General features: G+C 45.8%; 1 pseudogene; it reads left to right on the plus strand.

The window, feature by feature from the left end:
- Nucleotides 1-601: 601 nt before the first annotated feature.
- On the plus strand, nt 602-2,534 carry LOC138673844 (E3 ubiquitin/ISG15 ligase TRIM25-like; annotated as a pseudogene).
- The last annotated feature ends 15,021 nt before the right edge of the window (nt 2,535-17,555 follow it).

Genomic DNA, 17,555 nt, shown 5'->3' on the forward strand with positions numbered 1-17,555 from the left:
TTTTTGTTTTTTTTTTAGGGTTAAAATGGCTGAAAATACCCTACCCCTAACCCTAGTTCTAACTGTAGTGGGGGGGGGGAAAAAATTATTTATTTTATTAGTGTTACTACCTATGGAGGTGATAAAGAGGGGGGGGGGGGGGAGGGCTTTTACACTTTTTTTTTTTATTTTGATCACTGTGAGGTTATCACAGTGATCAAAATGTGCCTGGAACAAATCTGCCTGCCGGCAGATTCGGCGGGCGCACTGCGCATGCGCCCGCCATTTTGGAAGATGGCGGCGCCCAGGGAGAAGACGGACACCGAGAGGCCCGGTAAGTATAAGGGGGGAGATTAGGGCACCGGGGGGGGGGGTGGCATCGGAGCACGGGGGGGCATCCACACTGCAGCAGTTCTGCACCACAAACTGCAGAAAACCCGCAGATATTTTTTTCATCTGCGGGTTTGACCTCACAATGGAGGTCAATGGGTGCAGAACCGCTGCAGTTTCGCAAAAAGAAGTGACATGGTACTTCTTTTTTACCGCAGCTATTCAGCGCGGCTTTTTGGGGGATTTTCCGCAATGTGGGCACAGCAGTTCCTGTTTTCCATAGGGTACATTGTAACGTACCCTGCATGGAAAACAGCTGCGGACCCGCAGCGGGAAAATCGCGGCGATTCCGCATGGGGGGGAAAAAAAGGATGGTGTGAACATGGCCTTACATGGAAGTATAATATCCTTATTTTTCATGTACCTATATGGTGTCTGGTTTTTAAACAATGTAATGAGAAAATCACTGATGCAAATGGACAATGACCATTTAATCCGGCTCATTGGCCGAAATCACTTTTGTGGGTGCTGTTAAAATATATAATATTTCTACATTATCTTATGTCATAAGCTGATATCACACCCATTGTTCTCTGATCCTTACAAACTTGTACCTTCATTTCTTCCTTCTGCTTTCAGGGATGGCGTCTGCAGGCCTTGAAAAGGAGCTGAACTGCTCAATCTGTCTGACCCTGTATAAGGATCCTGTAACCCTTCGATGTGGACACAACTTCTGCCGGGTCTGTATTGATCAGACCCTGAATACACAAGATGAGTCTGGAGTTTATTCTTGTCCTACATGTAGAGAAGAGTTTCGGGAGCGGCCGGCACTGGAGAAGAACAGAACTCTGTGTAAAGAAGTGGAGAACTTCCTGTCTATTCGTGGGGAGAAGGCCTCAATCCTCTGCACTTACTGTGTGGACTCTCCGGCACTTGCTGTTAGATCCTGTATACAATGCGAGGCTTCTCTGTGTGATGGTCACCTAAAAGATCACAGCAAAGGACCAGAACACGTCCTCACTGATCCCTGCACTTCTCTACAGACCAAAAAATGTTCTGTCCATAAGAAGATCCTGGAATATTACTGCATTGATGACGCGACTTGTATATGTATGTCCTGCAGTCTGATTGGAGGTCACAAGGAACATAACATAGACTCTCTAGATGAGGCCTTTGTAAAAAAGATGGAGAAATTGAAAAATGTTCTGCAGAAACTGACCGCAAAAAGAAATAAAACTGAGAGAAGTGTCCGGAATCTGGAGGAGCAGAGGAGAAAAGCTCAAGAGAAGACATCTAGAGAAACCAGGAGAGTCACTGCTTTGTTTGTAGACATCAGGAGACGGGTGGACGAGCTGGAGAAGAAGGTCCTGAGTGAGATCTCCATACAGGGAGAGCAGACCTCACACTCACTATCTGATTTAATTCAGAATCTGGAAATAAAGAAGGATGAGCTGTCGAGGAAGATGAGGGACATTGAGGAGCTGTGTAACATGACGGATCCACTGACTCTCTTACAGCATCCTGACTCAAGTGACTTGTGTGATCCTGAGGAGAACAAAGGAGGACATGATGGGGGGGGCAAAGCTGATCTCACACGTATCGCACACATTATCTGCTGTGATAAGAGCTGTGAATGTGACCTTCTATGTGCAGGAGCCTGAAATCATAGCACTGAATGTAAACACGGCTCATAATATTCTCCTTGTATCAGATGACCTGGAAACTGTGACCTGGTCAGAAATAAACCACAATGGCCCGGAAACAGCAGCGAGATTCCAGGAACATCCTCAGGTGATGAGCAGGAGGGGATTTTCCTCAGGACGACATTACTGGGATGTGGATATGACTAAATCAAGAGGGTGGAGGGTGGGAATGTGTTACCACAGTATGGACCGGTGGGGGCATCAGTCACTTATTGGCTCGAATAACAAGTCCTGGGGTTTATATGGAGGGATGTTCTTTGGTAATCAGTATTCAATAACCCATGATCGTAACGAGATGCTGCTACATCATTATAACTCCACTGATGGAGTCAGGATCTGTCTGGATTATGAGGCCGGGCAGTTGTCCTTCTATGAACTGTGTGACCCCATCGAACACTTGCACACCTTCACTGCCACCTTCACCGAGCCCCTCTATGCTGTGTTTTATTTATGTGAAGGTTCTATCAAGTTATTGGGGAGGAGCAACAATTGAGGAGACACCATCGTCATAGAAGAACGACTGGTGTCAAGAGAGGCCTGGATGTCTTCCTGGAGCAGAACAATATTGTATCATACAATTATTAGGTTCTGTAGAAGGACGTAGATCTGGGTATTTATTATGATGGAATATAGGCTGAACTGGATGGACAAATGTCTTTTTTCGGCCTTACTTACTAACTTACTATGTTATCTGCACCATAAAGTCACTTGATGTTGTAATTCAGATGCTAAAATACATTATTGTCCTACAATTTTCTTTTGCAGTAATCGTGCGTTTTATTTGCAGACTTTCCCCATAGACATCATACACCACTCCAGCTTTTTTTTTTTTTTTTTTTCTCGCCCACCCCCCCCAGCCTTGGAGAGGTGCTACTAATGTCAGGTCCCTGCCCTGTAGTCTTATACCTGCACACCGCCATCTTCACCTTTTTATCGGCGCCACTACGGTTCCAACTTGTGGCCGTAAGAAGTGACGATCACAAGCTCTTATAGACTTACATTGAGAACTGATCTCTGGAACGATCAGACTGGTCACAAACGGCTAGAGACCCACGGGATGGGCAGCGATAAAAGGTGAAGATGGTTTTGGGCAAGTTTGACAGTAGGGGCAGGAACCTTAGATTTGAAGCACCACTCCAGCTATAGAATAGCAAAAAAAAAAAACAATTCTGGAGTGGTGCACTCAGTGAGTTGCAAAAAATCCAAATTGCATGTGTTTTTATTGTAATCCTGCTGTGAAAATAAAGCTAATTGCATGTAATCTGCTCATGACTCTTTCATTGAAGTTGGATCAAAGCTAAGTAACTCCGCAAACAAGAAGTTTCTGGCACAAACGAGATTTATTTAAAACTTTGTGTATTTAAAAGAAACAAAAGCGACAGCTGCAAAAAAATGCAAGTCTGATTTCTCACACGTCAGTGCCTCCGATACGTGTAGTGAGTCTTCTCACGTACCTGAGTCACTGACACACTTGGACCCATTCAAATGAATGGGTCTATGCAGATGTCAGCGTGTTTTGACGGACCATGTGCAAAACACGCAGACGTTTTGTTTTTACCTAGACACACGGGCCGCCAAATGTCCTGCACACGGAGAACTGTGTGGACGGACAGCCGCAGGGGAAACAGCGCTACTGTAAGCGCTGTTCCCCTAGGTGTGGGAGAATGAAAGAAAAAACAAAACGTGGGGGGTCTCCTGTATATTTTTAACCCCTTCATGACATGAGCAGTACATGTACTGCTCATATCGTGTCTCCCCCTTTGATGTGGGCTCCGGCGCTGAGCCCACATCAAAGTCGAGACATGTCAGCTGTTTTGTACAGCTGACATGTGCGCGCAATAGCGGCAGGTGAAATCGCAATTCCCCCGCCGCTATTAACCTGTTAAATGCCGCTGTCAAACTCTGACAGCGGCATTTAACCATCGCGCGGCCGGAAAAGAAGCGCATCGCCAACCCCCGTCACATGATCGGGGTTCGGCGATGCGTCAGTATGGTAACCATAGGTCCTTGAGACCTCTATGGTTACTGATGCCAGCCTGCTGTGAGCGCCCCCCTGTGGTCGGTGCTCATAGCACACCTGCAATTCAGCTACATAGCAGCGATCTGATGTTCGCTGCTATGTAGCTGAGCCGATCGAGTGGTGCCAGCTTCTAGCCTCCCATGGAGGCTATTGAGGCATGGCAAAAGTTAAAAAAAAAATGTTTTTAAAAATATGAAAAAAAATAAAAAAATATGAAAGTTTAAATAACACCCATTTTGCCCCATGCAAAATATAAATAAATAAAAAAAAATCAAACCTACACATATTTGGTATCGCCGCGTTCAGAATCGCCCGATCTATCAGTAAAAAAAAAAAGCATTAACCTGATCGCTAAACAGTGTAGCGAGAAAAATTTGAAACACCAGAATTACGTTTTTTTTTTTGGTCGCCGCGACATTGCATTCAAATGCAATAACGGGGGATCAAAAGACCATATCTGCACAAATGTGGTATCATTAAAAACGTCAGCTCGGTACGCAAAAAACAAGCCCTCACATGGCCATATTGACGGAAAAATAAAAAAGTTACGGCTCTGGGAAGGAGGGGACCGAAAAACGAAAACACAAAAATGAAAAAGGGCCGCGGCATGAAGGGTTGGCAAAACTCCCATGTCCGGGCTGGTAAGGGGCCATGGATATGGCCCCCCAACATGAAAACAGCAGCCTGCAGCTGCCCATAAAAGGCGTATCTACTAGATGCGCCAATTCTGGAGCTTTGCCCAGTACTTCCTACTTGCCCTGTTGTGGTGTAATGAGGGGTTAATGTCACCTTCCTATTGTAAGGTGACATTAAGCCGGCTCAGTAATGGAGAGGCGTCAATAAGACACCTCTCCATTACTAATCCTACAGTTGTTAAAGGGTTCATAAAACACCACACAGTACAAAGTCAAAATCTAACACAGTTTTGCCATCTTTATTAGTCTGCCATCCCAAGTTAAGCCCTCGATCTCCTGTTTAACCACCTCATGACACTGGGATTTTCCGTGTTTGTTTTTTGCTCCTCTCCTTCCCAAAGCCATAACTTTTTTTTTTCCCCTCAATATGGCCATGTGAGGGCTTATTTATTTTTTTTACAGGACGAGTTGTACTTTTGAACGACATCATTGGTCTTACCATGTTGTGTACTAAAAAATGGGGGAGAAAAATTCCAAGTGCAGTGAAATTGCATAAAGAGTGCAATCCCATGTGTGTTTTTTTTGCTAGGTTCACTAAATGCTAAAACTGAGCTGCCATTGTGATTTTCCTGGTCATTACGAGTTCATAGACACCAAACATGTCTAGGTTATTTTTTTTTTTTTTATCTAAGTGGTGAAGAGAAATTCCAAACTTTGCTAAAATAAAAATTGCACCGTTTTTCGTGATATGGGGTCAGGTGAGGGCTTATTTTTTATTTATTTTTTTGCGTGCCGAGCTGATGTTTTTAGTGATACCATTTTGGTGCAGACACGTTCTTTTCTTCATCCGTTATTACATTTTAATGCAATGTCGCGGCGACCAACAAAACGTAATCCGGGCCGTTTTAATTTTTTTTTTTTCTCACTACGCCATTTCGCAAACAGGTTAATCCCTTTTTTTTTTTTTTAATCGGGTGATTCTGAACGTAACGATACCAAATATGTGTATGCGGCGCCCCAGGGACCTGGTTGTCGCAGTGGTATTGCTTTCCTCTGGGGGAGAGTGATGCTATGTTTGGAGGCAAAGAAGGAAAACTGCATCCAGGTAACCCAAACATGTAAAAAAAAATCACACTCCAGACCACCAGGGGGAACGTCTGCTCCTATTTATTAGGTCATTCCCCACATATATATAACTGGTAGTCTGTAGGGAGAGTCATAATGTTCCAGACCAGAGTCTGAGGAGGACAGAGGGTCCAAGGAGCTGTGCATGCCCTCAGAGCTGCAGCTCCCAGAAAGAGACATTCAGAAGGCAGACCTGTATTGCAGCGAGCATGAAGGAAGTCAGATCAAAGGAGAGGATACCAGAAGGGGACCAGCCCTGCACAGGCTGCCTCCTTCTGAGGCGCAGAATCCCAGTAGCCAGAACACCGAGGGAGTAAGGACCTTTATGCTTAACTCCAGAGACCGGAAGGACAGCTAATTGCAAGTTACCTGTCTGCACCTACACCCAGGAGGCACGGTGGCACCCCTCAGAGGCCGGGGCGTGCTAGACTCCCTATAAACAGCCTCAAGCCACCAGTCATACAGGTTTTGTCCTATCCAACTACGGGGGACAGATAGAGAAACATCACATCTGTGAGACCCTTATGTGAAGCCATAGGCAGTGAGGGACTACACCACTGCAGCGCAATGGAAGGCTACTGATTTCCACCTGGACAAGGGGACTCTGGACTTGCCTCCAAACCGGCCGGACTCTGCCTGCCCTGTGATCTGGTGCTCTGGACTGTGGATGCTGAAGTCTTCAGTAAAGGTAAAGAGACTGCAACCTTGTGTCCTCGTTCTTCTCTGCGCCTCTCACTATCCACCATCTACACACCGGGAGCCCTGGGGACACACTTCATCTGTGGGAAGGTATACCATCTAGCTGCCATAACATCACCCCAGCAGACCCCTAAGCAGCGTCGGTCACCCTGACCGAATACCACAGGTGGCGTCACGAACATAAACTTTACCCCTTTAAAGACCTTTCCCCTTTAACACGGACGTCCCAGGGTCACAGACCAGGTCAGCCACCGTGACATCCCCTTGTGAACCACAGGACCCGGTACCGAGTACCCCACGGCCCCATTGGGGCGCTCCATGTATATCTGATTTTATTTTTATTGTTTTATTTTGAATGGGGTGAAAGGGGGGTGATTTAAACGTTCATAATTTTTTTTTTTTTTTTATTTTTTTTTTTTACTCTTGCCATGCTTCAATAGCCTCCATAGAAAGGTAGGAGACAAAAAAAGCGCAAATAGGGTCTCATCCCCAGGATTGTTTCCAATCAATTATGAGAGAACTGCTCACCTGGTGGTACACAGTAAAAGCGTGTAGTTGTCAGCTGCTGCAGATCCACAGGAGCTGCGACCTCTCAGAACCGTTATAATAGATGAATGTGGATAAAATCCACGCTGCTGCGACAAATGATGGATCCAGATATAGTTATAAGATGTTCGGGTGGTTTATTCAACGCGTTTCAAAGCTATTCATTCATCTATTATAATGGTTCAATAGCCTCCATGGGAGGCTAGAAGCTGGCGTAGCCTGACCGGCTCTGCTACATAGCAGTGATCATCAGATCACTCCTATGTAGCTGAATTACAGGCTTGCTATGAACGCCGACCACAGGGTAGCGCTGACAGCAAGCCAGCATCAGCAACCAATAGAGGTCTCAAGGAGACCTCTGGTTACTATGCCGACGCATCGCTGACCCCCGATCATGTGACGGGGTCGGCGATGAGCGCATTTTTATCCGGAAGCGGTAGTTAAATGCCGCTGTCAGTGGGGGAAAAAAAAAAGGCATGGGCTTCCATGCAATTTTCCAAACCAGCAGAAGGAAAGCCAGCGACTGGGGGCTGATGTTTATAGCCTGGGAAGGGGGTAATACCTATGGAGCTTCCCAGGCTATTAATATCAGCCCACAGCTGTATATTTAGCCTTTACTGGCTATTAAAATAGGGAAGCCCCCGAAAAAATGATGTGCGGTCCCCCTATAATTAATAACCAGCAAAGGCTATGCAGACAGTTGTGGGCTCATATAAATAACCTAGGAAGGGGCCATGGATAGAGATTCCCATCTTTATTGTACTCCTAATTCCTGCGATGCCGTCGATCTCCTGTAATAAACATAAAATAATAAACCAACACAAATACTCCCTGTTCCATTGTAGTCCTTAACCCCTTCGTGCCATGCGCCGAGTACGGCGCTGTGGCAACTGCAATTGTGCCAGCCACAGTACTAGTATGGTGCACTGATCACCGCGGTCTCGCGCTGAGCGCTGCGGTGATCGGGTGCAGGTGTCAGCTGTATGTGACAGCTGACACCCCGCCGCAATGCCCGCGATCGGTGCTAGCACCGATTGCGGGCATTTAACCCCTCTGATGCCGCTGTCAGTAGTGACAGAGGCATAGAGGGGGATCGCACAGGGACGGGGGCTCCCTGTGCACTCCCATGAGAATAATGCGATATGAACGCGTTATTCTCATGGTCTCCATGGAGACCCCTGGATCCAAAATGGCCGCGGGGGTCCTTCAGTGAGGTGGCTTGGGAGCGCCTGCATTGAGCAGGCGTCGGCAAGCTTCCTGCACTGTCAGATCGCTGATCTGCGATCTGCCATGATACAGTGATGTCCCACCCTAGGACAATATTCTAAAGTAAAAAAAATAAAAATAAAATGTGTAAAAATAGTTTTTACAAAAATCCCCAAATATTAAAAAAAATGTAAATATTTTACTCGGACTCCCATGACAGCACGACGAGAGAGGGGATCCGCCCATTAGGAACAGGAAACCTACAGATACAAAAGGGCGGTACCTCTCCCTTGCCTCAGTTGGTTTCCTGTTCCTGAGGGGACGGGTGCCTACAGACAGAAGCCCAGGCCGGCCGGCCGATTACGGTAGCGGGGGGGTCTCCTACCTCGGCTGGTGCGGAGATCCCTGGAGACGCCACGGTGGTCCTTGCTGGATTGCACGTCGGTGGCGTTCGCAGCAGGGAGCGGAATCCGGAGGATTTCCTGCATCCATCAGCGTCGGCGCAGGTAAGTATTCCCATTGGTGGTGCAGTGGTGCGGCATGGCTGCGGGTGCCGGGCTCGGATGTGTGGGGAGCTCCGGAGCGCTGCCGATCTGTCCCCGGCGTCCTGCACCGCTCTCAGCGTGTGCTGGAGCGTTTCCGGGTGCGGTGACGTGGGGGGGCGGAGTTTGGTAGCCGCTTCCGGGTCGCCGGACGTCTGCGCATGCGCAGGCGATCCAAGATGGCGGCGCCCATCGCATCTGAACGCCGGTTCGTCCAACAGCCCTCTGCCCTCCTTGCTGTGTCCGGAACCAATAGGGATAGCGCTGGCCTATCTGCTGACCGGATCCAAGGGGGATATAAGCAGGTTACAATGTCAGAACCCTGCTTTTGGTCGTAATCCGTCACGGAGAGTGGTGGTGAGCAGCAGCAGCAGCTGTCAGACGAGATGCGTCAGAAGCCCAAAAAGGATAGAGGCGACCAACCCAGTCGAAAAAGCTCATCCGAACAGGGATCCAGAGCTTCGACTAGGAAAGAACCCCCTCGGATTCCGGTACTTGACTTGGGCGCACGGGTAAGTGATCTACGTGAAAGTTCACTCTGTGACGCGGGCCCCTTATACTTTATCTTTCCAGGGGAAGAAAAGTACGGAAAAATCCAAGCATAAGGAGTGTGCCCTCTGTGGAGTCCTCTTACCCGACTCTTGTACTAAAAAGTTATGTGCCCCCTGTATACAACAGACGGTGAGGTCTACAGGAGTGGTTGGGTGGAAGTGACCTTAGGTCAGATAGTGGTTATCACCTATATTGTCCTCCCCGAGGGAGCAGAAGAGTCCGTGAGTACGGCAAATTTAAAAGAAATGATCCGGCTAGAAGTAAGGGAGTCATTACGATCCCTATCCCAAGCGGAAGGCCCGAACATAGGACCCCTCTGGACTCTAATTCGTCAGAAGAGGAAAGAGAAGAAAGTACCTATCTCTCTAGTCCTTTTTCCTCTTCATCAGATGAGGAGTCTGGACGATTTTGTCTACCCTTGGATAAGATTGACAAGGTAGTCAAATCAGTTAGAGGCACGATGGGTATAGAGGAACCCAAATCACAGCCCTCAAAACAGGAGTTAATGTTTAGTGGTTTAGATCGTAAGAAACATAGATCTTTTCCGGTAAATGAGAAGATCCAAGAATTGATACTCCGAGAATGGAAAAAACCTGAAAAAAAGGGGGCCAGCTTTAAAACGCAGGTATCCCTTTGATGATCCGGTGGTGGAGACATGGGATAAAGCTCCGAGGTTGGACGCGGCAGTAGCAAAGGCGTCAAAGAAAGCCTCATTACCCTTTGAGGATATGGGGCGGGATCCCTCAGACCAGCAGTGGCCGCAACATGCACAGCCAGGTCATTAATGGTCTGGCTAGATCAATTAGAGTCTCAGCTGAAGGATGGGGCATCCAGAGATTCTATTCTGAAAGCGCTTCCGACAATTCAGAATGCTGCAGCCTTCCTATCGGATGCTTCTGTGGACTCTGTCAGGATGGCGGCCAGAGCGGCAGGTCTATCTAACGCGGCTCGCAGGGCCCTATGGTTAAAGTGCTGGTCAGGTGACATCCAGTCCAGAACTAAGCTCTGCGCCATTCCGTGCGAGGGACAGTATCTCTTTGGTCCAATGCTGGACGAGTTGCTGGAAAAGGCAGGCGATGATAAAAAGAAGTTTCCAAGCCTGTACTCGGCATCCTACCGCCGACCCTTCAGTCGATGAAGATTTGGTCGTGGGAAGAAACGCGGGTCCTCTCCCACTAGAGAGAGTTTCAGATGGGAAGACAGACGCGGTAGAGGTACGGGATATATGTTTCGCCGTTCCTCAAAGGATCAGAAAAAACCAGACCAATGACTAGCAATCCCTGGGGGGGGTAGACTGTCAGCATTCTCCTCAGCATGGCTTGACATAACGAACAGTAGATGGGTCAGAGGCATTGTTACTAAAGGTCTAAAGCTGGACTTCAATCATTGGCCTCGGGATAAATTCAAATTAACCCCTTATCGTTCCTCCCCCCTGGAGCAAGCAGCCCTAGAGGCTGAAGTCATGAACTTATGCGCCAAGAATGTATTGGTGGAAATTCCAGATTCAGAAAAAGGAAGGGGATTTTATTCTCCTCTTTTTCTGATCAAAAAGCCAGATGGATCGTTTAGAACGATCATTAATCTAAAGTGTCTTAATGAGTTCCTGGTTAATGAATCCTTCAAAATGGAAACAATTAATTCAGCAATAAAGATATTGTTTAATCACTGTTTCATGGTAGTTGTAGATCTTAAAGATGCATACTATCATGTTCCAATACATGAAGATTTCCAGAAGTTCCTGAGAGTAGCGGTGTCAATGGAGGGTAGCATTCGCCATTTCCAGTTCAGAGCTCTCCCCTTTGGCTTATCAGCGGCTCCTAGGGTGTTCACAAAATTAGTGGCTGAGGTCATGGCGCACTTGCGAGAGTCCAACATCCTGATCATTCCCTACTTGGATGACTTCCTTATAGTGGGGAGCTCAGCAGACCATTGCCTGTCCCAGCTAGAAACAGCCACATCCAGACTGGAGCGTCTGGGGTGGATCATAAATTATGAGAAATCTCGTTTACAGCCTCAAAAAATACAAAGATTCTTAGGACTGTCATTAAACTCAGAATCCCAACAGTGTTGTCTTCCACCCGACAAATCATTACATATCCAGCAACAGGTGTCTAAGGCAATTGACAAACCATCCATGACCCTTAGACAGGCTATGTCACTATTGGGTTCCTTAACCTCTTGCATTCCCGCTGTCCGTTGGGCCCAATTCCACACCAGACCATTACAATCTGAGGTGCTGGTTAATGACAAAATCTTACAGGGGTCCCTGCAGAGTCAGGTTACTTTAGGTCCAAAAGCACTCACATCTCTTAAGTGGTGGCTAGTCAGTGAAAACTTATCGGCGGGGGTTCCCTGGGTGTCTCAGGTAACACGTGTGGTAACAACTGATGCTAGCCCTTCGGGTTGGGGAGCACACATGGATGACATGATGGTTCAGGGTCTATGGCCCCCTTCCCTAATATCAGCCTCCTCCAACCAGAAAGAGTTAATGGCAGTAGAGCTTTCAGTGAAAAAATTCCTCTCATATCTGCACGGTCATCATGTCAAGATCCTATCGGACAACCGGGTGACGGTCGCATACATAAATCATCAGGGTGGAACTCATTCCGAGTCACTGATGAGGGTGGCGGATCGTCTGTTCCAGACAGCAGAGAATCACTTTTTATCCCTAACCGCTCTACACATAAGAGGAAAAGAAAACATCAAGGCGGACTTTCTAAGCCGCAACACCTTGAGGCAAGGGGAGTGGTCCCTAAACAATCATGTGTTCGATCAGATTGTCCACAAATGGGGACATCCAGATGTAGATCTATTTGCTACCAGTGACAACCGGAAGACAACAAAATTCTGTTCCCTAAATCCCAGGGAGAATCCTCTAGCCGTAGACGCTTTTCTGATCAATTGGGATTTTCAGCTGGCGTATGCATTTCCTCCTCTAGGCCTATTACCCTTAGTAGTCAGGAAGATAAGGGAAGATCGAGCCAGGGTTATATTGATTGCCCCATTCTGGCCCAGAAGGGCCTGGTTCACTTGGCTCAGGATCATGTCAGTGGAGGATCCCTGGGTGCTTCCGGAGATTCCGGATTTACTCTACCAGGGTCCGATCAGTCATCCGCAAGTAAAGAACCTTCATTTAACGGCATGGATTTTGAAAGGGCGTTACTGAAAAACAAAGGGTTCTTCCCGAATTTGATTGAAACCCTTATGAAAAGTAGGAAACAAATAACCACAACGATCTACGCTAGGACCTGGCGAAAGTTTCTGGCCTCTTCTGATTTCATTTTAGAAGAAGGAATACCTGTAAAAGAAATTTTAGAATTCCTGCAAAAAGGATTAGAACTAGGTCTATCCACTAGTACTCTGAAGGTACAGGTCTCGGCCCTAGGGGCTCTATTCTCCTGTAACATTGCCAATAATTACTGGATTTCAAGGTTCATTAAGGCATCCAGTAGATCTAGACCCATTCAGAAAGACAGATCTATGCCTTGGGATCTCAACTTAGTCCTATCAGCATTGACTAAAGAGCCATTTGAACCTTTACAATCAGCTTCAATTAAGGCCCTATCCCTTAAGACAGCATTTCTGGTAGCAATTACATCTGCCCGTAGAGTAGGAGATATACAAGCTCTCTCCAGGGTATCCCCTTATACAGAGTTTCTACCAGAGTAATCCTCAGACCGGACCCGGCCTATTTACCAAAAGTGTCATCACGGTTTCACAGGTCACAAGAGATAATTTTACCATCCTTCCTCCCCAATCCTGCTAACCCTAAGGAAGAACTACTCCATACATTAGACGTTAGGAGATGCCTGCTAGAATACATCTCTGTTACCGACACATGGAAGAAAGATGATGCATTATTTTTATCTTTCCAAAATCCTAGAAAGGGACTCAGGGTATCAAAATACACGCTAGCAAAGTGGATTAGGGAGGCTATCTCTTTGGCTTATACTGCAGGTGGGGGTCCGGCTCCGCAGAATCTGAGGGCGCATTCCACCAGGGCCATGGCTACATCCTGGGCGGAAAAATCTGGAGTATCAATCGACCAGATATGTAAGGCGGCCACATGGTCATCCCCGTCCACCTTCTTTAAGCACTATAGGTTGGATTTGGGGGCTTCCTCTGATCTCACTTTCGGGTTAAGGGTGCTACAGGCCATAGTCCCTCCCTAAGGTACCTTACATCTCTGTAATTCTCTCTGTCGTGCTGTCATGGGAGTCCGAGTAAAGCATTAAGCTACTTACTGGTAGCGGCATTTCTCGGAGGCCCATGACAGCACCCTTAGTTCCCTCCCTATTCACGTGGGGGTTGCACTTCCTATAGATGTATATATCTCACACATGATACCAGTTCCAAATATATAGCTGGAAATTTGTATATAATCTGTATATAATTTGTATATAGTGTATATTTTTTTTGTGCCACTAACCGCGGTAGTCCTCTCAAGACTCTGAAATACAACTGAGGCAAGGGAGAGGTACCGCCCTTTTGTATCTGTAGGTTTCCTGTTCCTAATGGGCGGATCCCCTCTCTCGTCGTGCTGTCATGGGCCTCCGAGAAATGCCGCTACCAGTAAGTAGCTTAATGCTTTTCCAATAAATCCATTTATTGATGTAAATAAAATAAAAAACAATAAAAGTACACATATTTAGTATCGCCGCATCCGTAGCGACTCGCTCTATAAAACTGTCCCACTAGTTAACCCCTTCAGTGAACATAAAAAAAAGAGGCAAAAAACAATGCTTTATCATCATACCGCGGAACAAAAAGCGCAATTAAATCCGATCAAAAACACGTATGTAAATAAAAATGGTACCGCTGAAACGTCATCTTGTCCCGCAAAAAACAAACCACCATACAGCTCCATCAGCAGAAAATTGAAAAAGTTATAGCTCTCAGAATAAAGCAATGCAAAAATAATTATTTTTTCTATAAAATATTTTTTGTGTAAAAGCGCCAAAACATGAAAAAAAGATATGTGAGGTATCGCTGTAATCGTACTGACCCGAAGAATAAAGCTGCCTTATCAATTTTACCACACGCAGAACGGTATTATAAAAAAAAAAGCAATTCCTGAATTGCTGTTTTTTGTTCATTCTGCCTCCCAAAAATCAAAATAAAAGGTGATCAAATAATGTCATGTGCCCGAAAATGGTGCCAATAAAAACGTCAATTCGTCCCGCAAAAAAACAAGACCTCACATAACTCTGTGGGTCAAAATCTGGAAAAATTCTAGCTCTCAAAATGTGGTGAAGCAAAAACTATATTTTGCAATAAAAAGCATCTTTTAGGCTAGTTTCACATTGCGTATCATCCACAACCGCATGCAAAAACGCATGCAAACACATGTTAATGCAGTGTTTTTTATCCACGTATGACAGCAAAAAAACACAGCGTTTGCGTGCTTTTTTTGCATGCGTTTGCGCTTTTTATGCGCATGCGTTCGATATTTCCAGCTGGGCGTGTCTCAATGGGCGTGTCTCAAAATAGTTCCTGGACATGCACAGTCCGAAGTACACAAGCGCATCGAATGCATGCATACACAAGCGTTTCCATAGACAGTAATGCATTTTTTTGACGCACTCATCCACATGCACATGTCTGCGCATATTTGACAGATTTTTGAAGCCTCCAAAAATGCAACCGTGAAAAAACGCATGCGAACGCACATCCATGCGTACGCCATATTAAAGATAGGTACACATGACGCATGCGGATCTATGCGGATCGTACGCTGGGCACACAGACGCAAATGTGAAACCAGTTTTAGCGTGTGACAGCTGCCAAACATAAAAACCCGCTATAAATAGTAAATCAAACCTCCCTTTATCACCCCCTTAGTTAGGGAAAAATAATAAAACTAAAAAAAGTATTTATTTCCATTTTCCCATTAGGATTAGGGTTAAAGTTAGGGGTGGGGCTAAAGTTAGGGGTGGGGCTAGGGTTTGGATTACATTTACGGTTGGGATTAGGGTTAGGGGTGTGTCAGGGTTAGCGGTGTGGTTAGGGTTGGGTTTAGGGGTGTGTAGGGGTTAGGGTTGGAGTTAGAATTTGGAGGTTTCCACTGTTTAGGCACATCAGGGGCTCTACAAAAGCGACATGGCGTCCAATCTCAATTCCAGCCAATTCTGCGCTGAAAAAGTAAAACGGTGCTCCTTCCATTCCGAGCTCTGCCGTGCGCCCAAACAGTGGTTTACCCCAACATATCAGAGTACTCAGGACAAATTGCACAACAATTTTTTGGGTCCAATTTCACCTGATACCCTTGGTAAAATAAAACAAATTAGATCTGAAGTAATTTTTTTTGTGAAAAAAAGTTAAATGTTCATTTTTTTTTTAATATTTTTTTTTAACATTCCAAAAATTCCTGTTAAGCACCTGAAGGGTTAATAATCTTCATGAATGTGGTTTTCAGCACCTTGAGGGGTGCAGTTTTTAGAATGGTGTCACTTTTGGGCATTTTCTGTCATATAGGCCCCTCAAATTCACTTCAAATGTGAGGTGGTCCCTAAAAAGAAAAATAGTTTTGCAAATTTTGTTGTAAAAATGAGACATCGCTGGTCAACTTTTAACCCTTATAACTCCCTAACAAAAAAAAAATATATTTCCAAAATTGTGCTGATGTAAAGCAGACATGTGGGAAATGTTGTTTATTAACTATATTACGTGATATAATTCTCTAATTTAAGGGCATAAAAACAAAGTTTGAAAATTGCAAAATTTTCACAATTTTCGCCAAATTTCCATTTTTTTTTCACAAATAAATGCAGGTCATGTCGAAGAAGTTTTACCACTATCATAAAGTACAATATGTCACGAGAAAACAACCTCAGAATCACCAGGATCCGTTGAAGCGTTTCAGAGTTACGACCTCATAAAGTGACAGTGGTCAGAATTGTAAAAATTGGCCCGGTCACTTAGGTGAAAACAGGCTTCGGGGTGAAGGGGTTAATAACGAGTGTCCCATGATGAATCCAGCTCTGTTACATCTAGATGCCTGACGTCCAGATAGAGCAGAACATGTAGATGACCACCCGAAATCTCCTGCGGTCACCTGCACTGCAGTTCTCAGTCTCACCTGACCTGTGAGAACCAGCCTAGTGACCAAAGATAACCCAGGTGGTCAAGTGGACGGCAGTTCTCGCGGTCAGCTCAGTCATCGCGACAACTGCAGTGAACACGAACTTCCGGTGGTGTCAAGCTAAGACATTATTTAAATTAGTACACATGCATAGCAAGCTGTGTTTCTGCAGTTATTACGCATGTGACTAATAATTAGATGCAGTTTTGCCGCATCTAATGATAGTTTATGGGAAATTTACGCTGTGGGGACGGAGCATCTCCGCATCGTAAATAGACTTTCTGCCGTCTAGAAAGACAGGGCTGCCGCCTGCGTCTCTGAACACATAGTGGAGATGGGATTTCATGAAATTGCCGGGAGGTGAATTATATTTTATTCCCATTACTACTACATGTGCGCGCCTTAGTCCAGCACCAGAGACTGAGTCAGATCTTACCTACCCTTTACCCGCTGACACCGCCGAGCAAGTCCACGCTCCAGCAAAACCGCATAGAGAACTGACATTAGGACTGAGCCCAGTATCCGCAGGTGGAAGTGCCCGACTTGTGCGATAAAGACGCTTTGCTTTCATCGAGGAACCGGACCTCCGTCTACTCAGGACCATTCTGAGACACCACATTCCGCTGTTGACGGTGCCAACATTAGAGACCAAGGAGCTACAATCAAGAAGCCGACAGGACTGATAAGTTTATCCTTCTATTCTTTTTGCGACCATTCTCCCTTTACCCATTTTCCCTGTTGCCCCTTTCCAGTGCCCTATCCTCTCATAACCATTCTCTCCCTGCGTGGAGTTATATTTGTTAATAAATTTTGTTCATCCTTGATATGTCTCTGGTCTGTAACGACACCCCGACTCCTGCGTTATTTCATAAACACAGATGATAATAATCTCATTATATCAGACGACCTGAAAACTGCGACCTGGACAGAAATAACATAAAATTATCCACAAACATCAGAGAGATTCCAGGATTATCAGGTGATGAGCGGGAGGAGATTTACCTAAGGACGACATTACTGGGATGTGGAGATCATAGAATGTTAGAGTTGGAAGGGACCTCCAGGGTCATCGTGCTTAACCCCCTGCTCAATGCAGGATTTACTAAACCATCTCAGACAGATGTCTGTCCAGCCTCT

The sequence above is a fragment of the Ranitomeya imitator genome, chromosome 4 (assembly GCF_032444005.1).
Source record: "Ranitomeya imitator isolate aRanImi1 chromosome 4, aRanImi1.pri, whole genome shotgun sequence".
NCBI classification, from domain to species: Eukaryota; Metazoa; Chordata; class Amphibia; order Anura; family Dendrobatidae; genus Ranitomeya; species Ranitomeya imitator.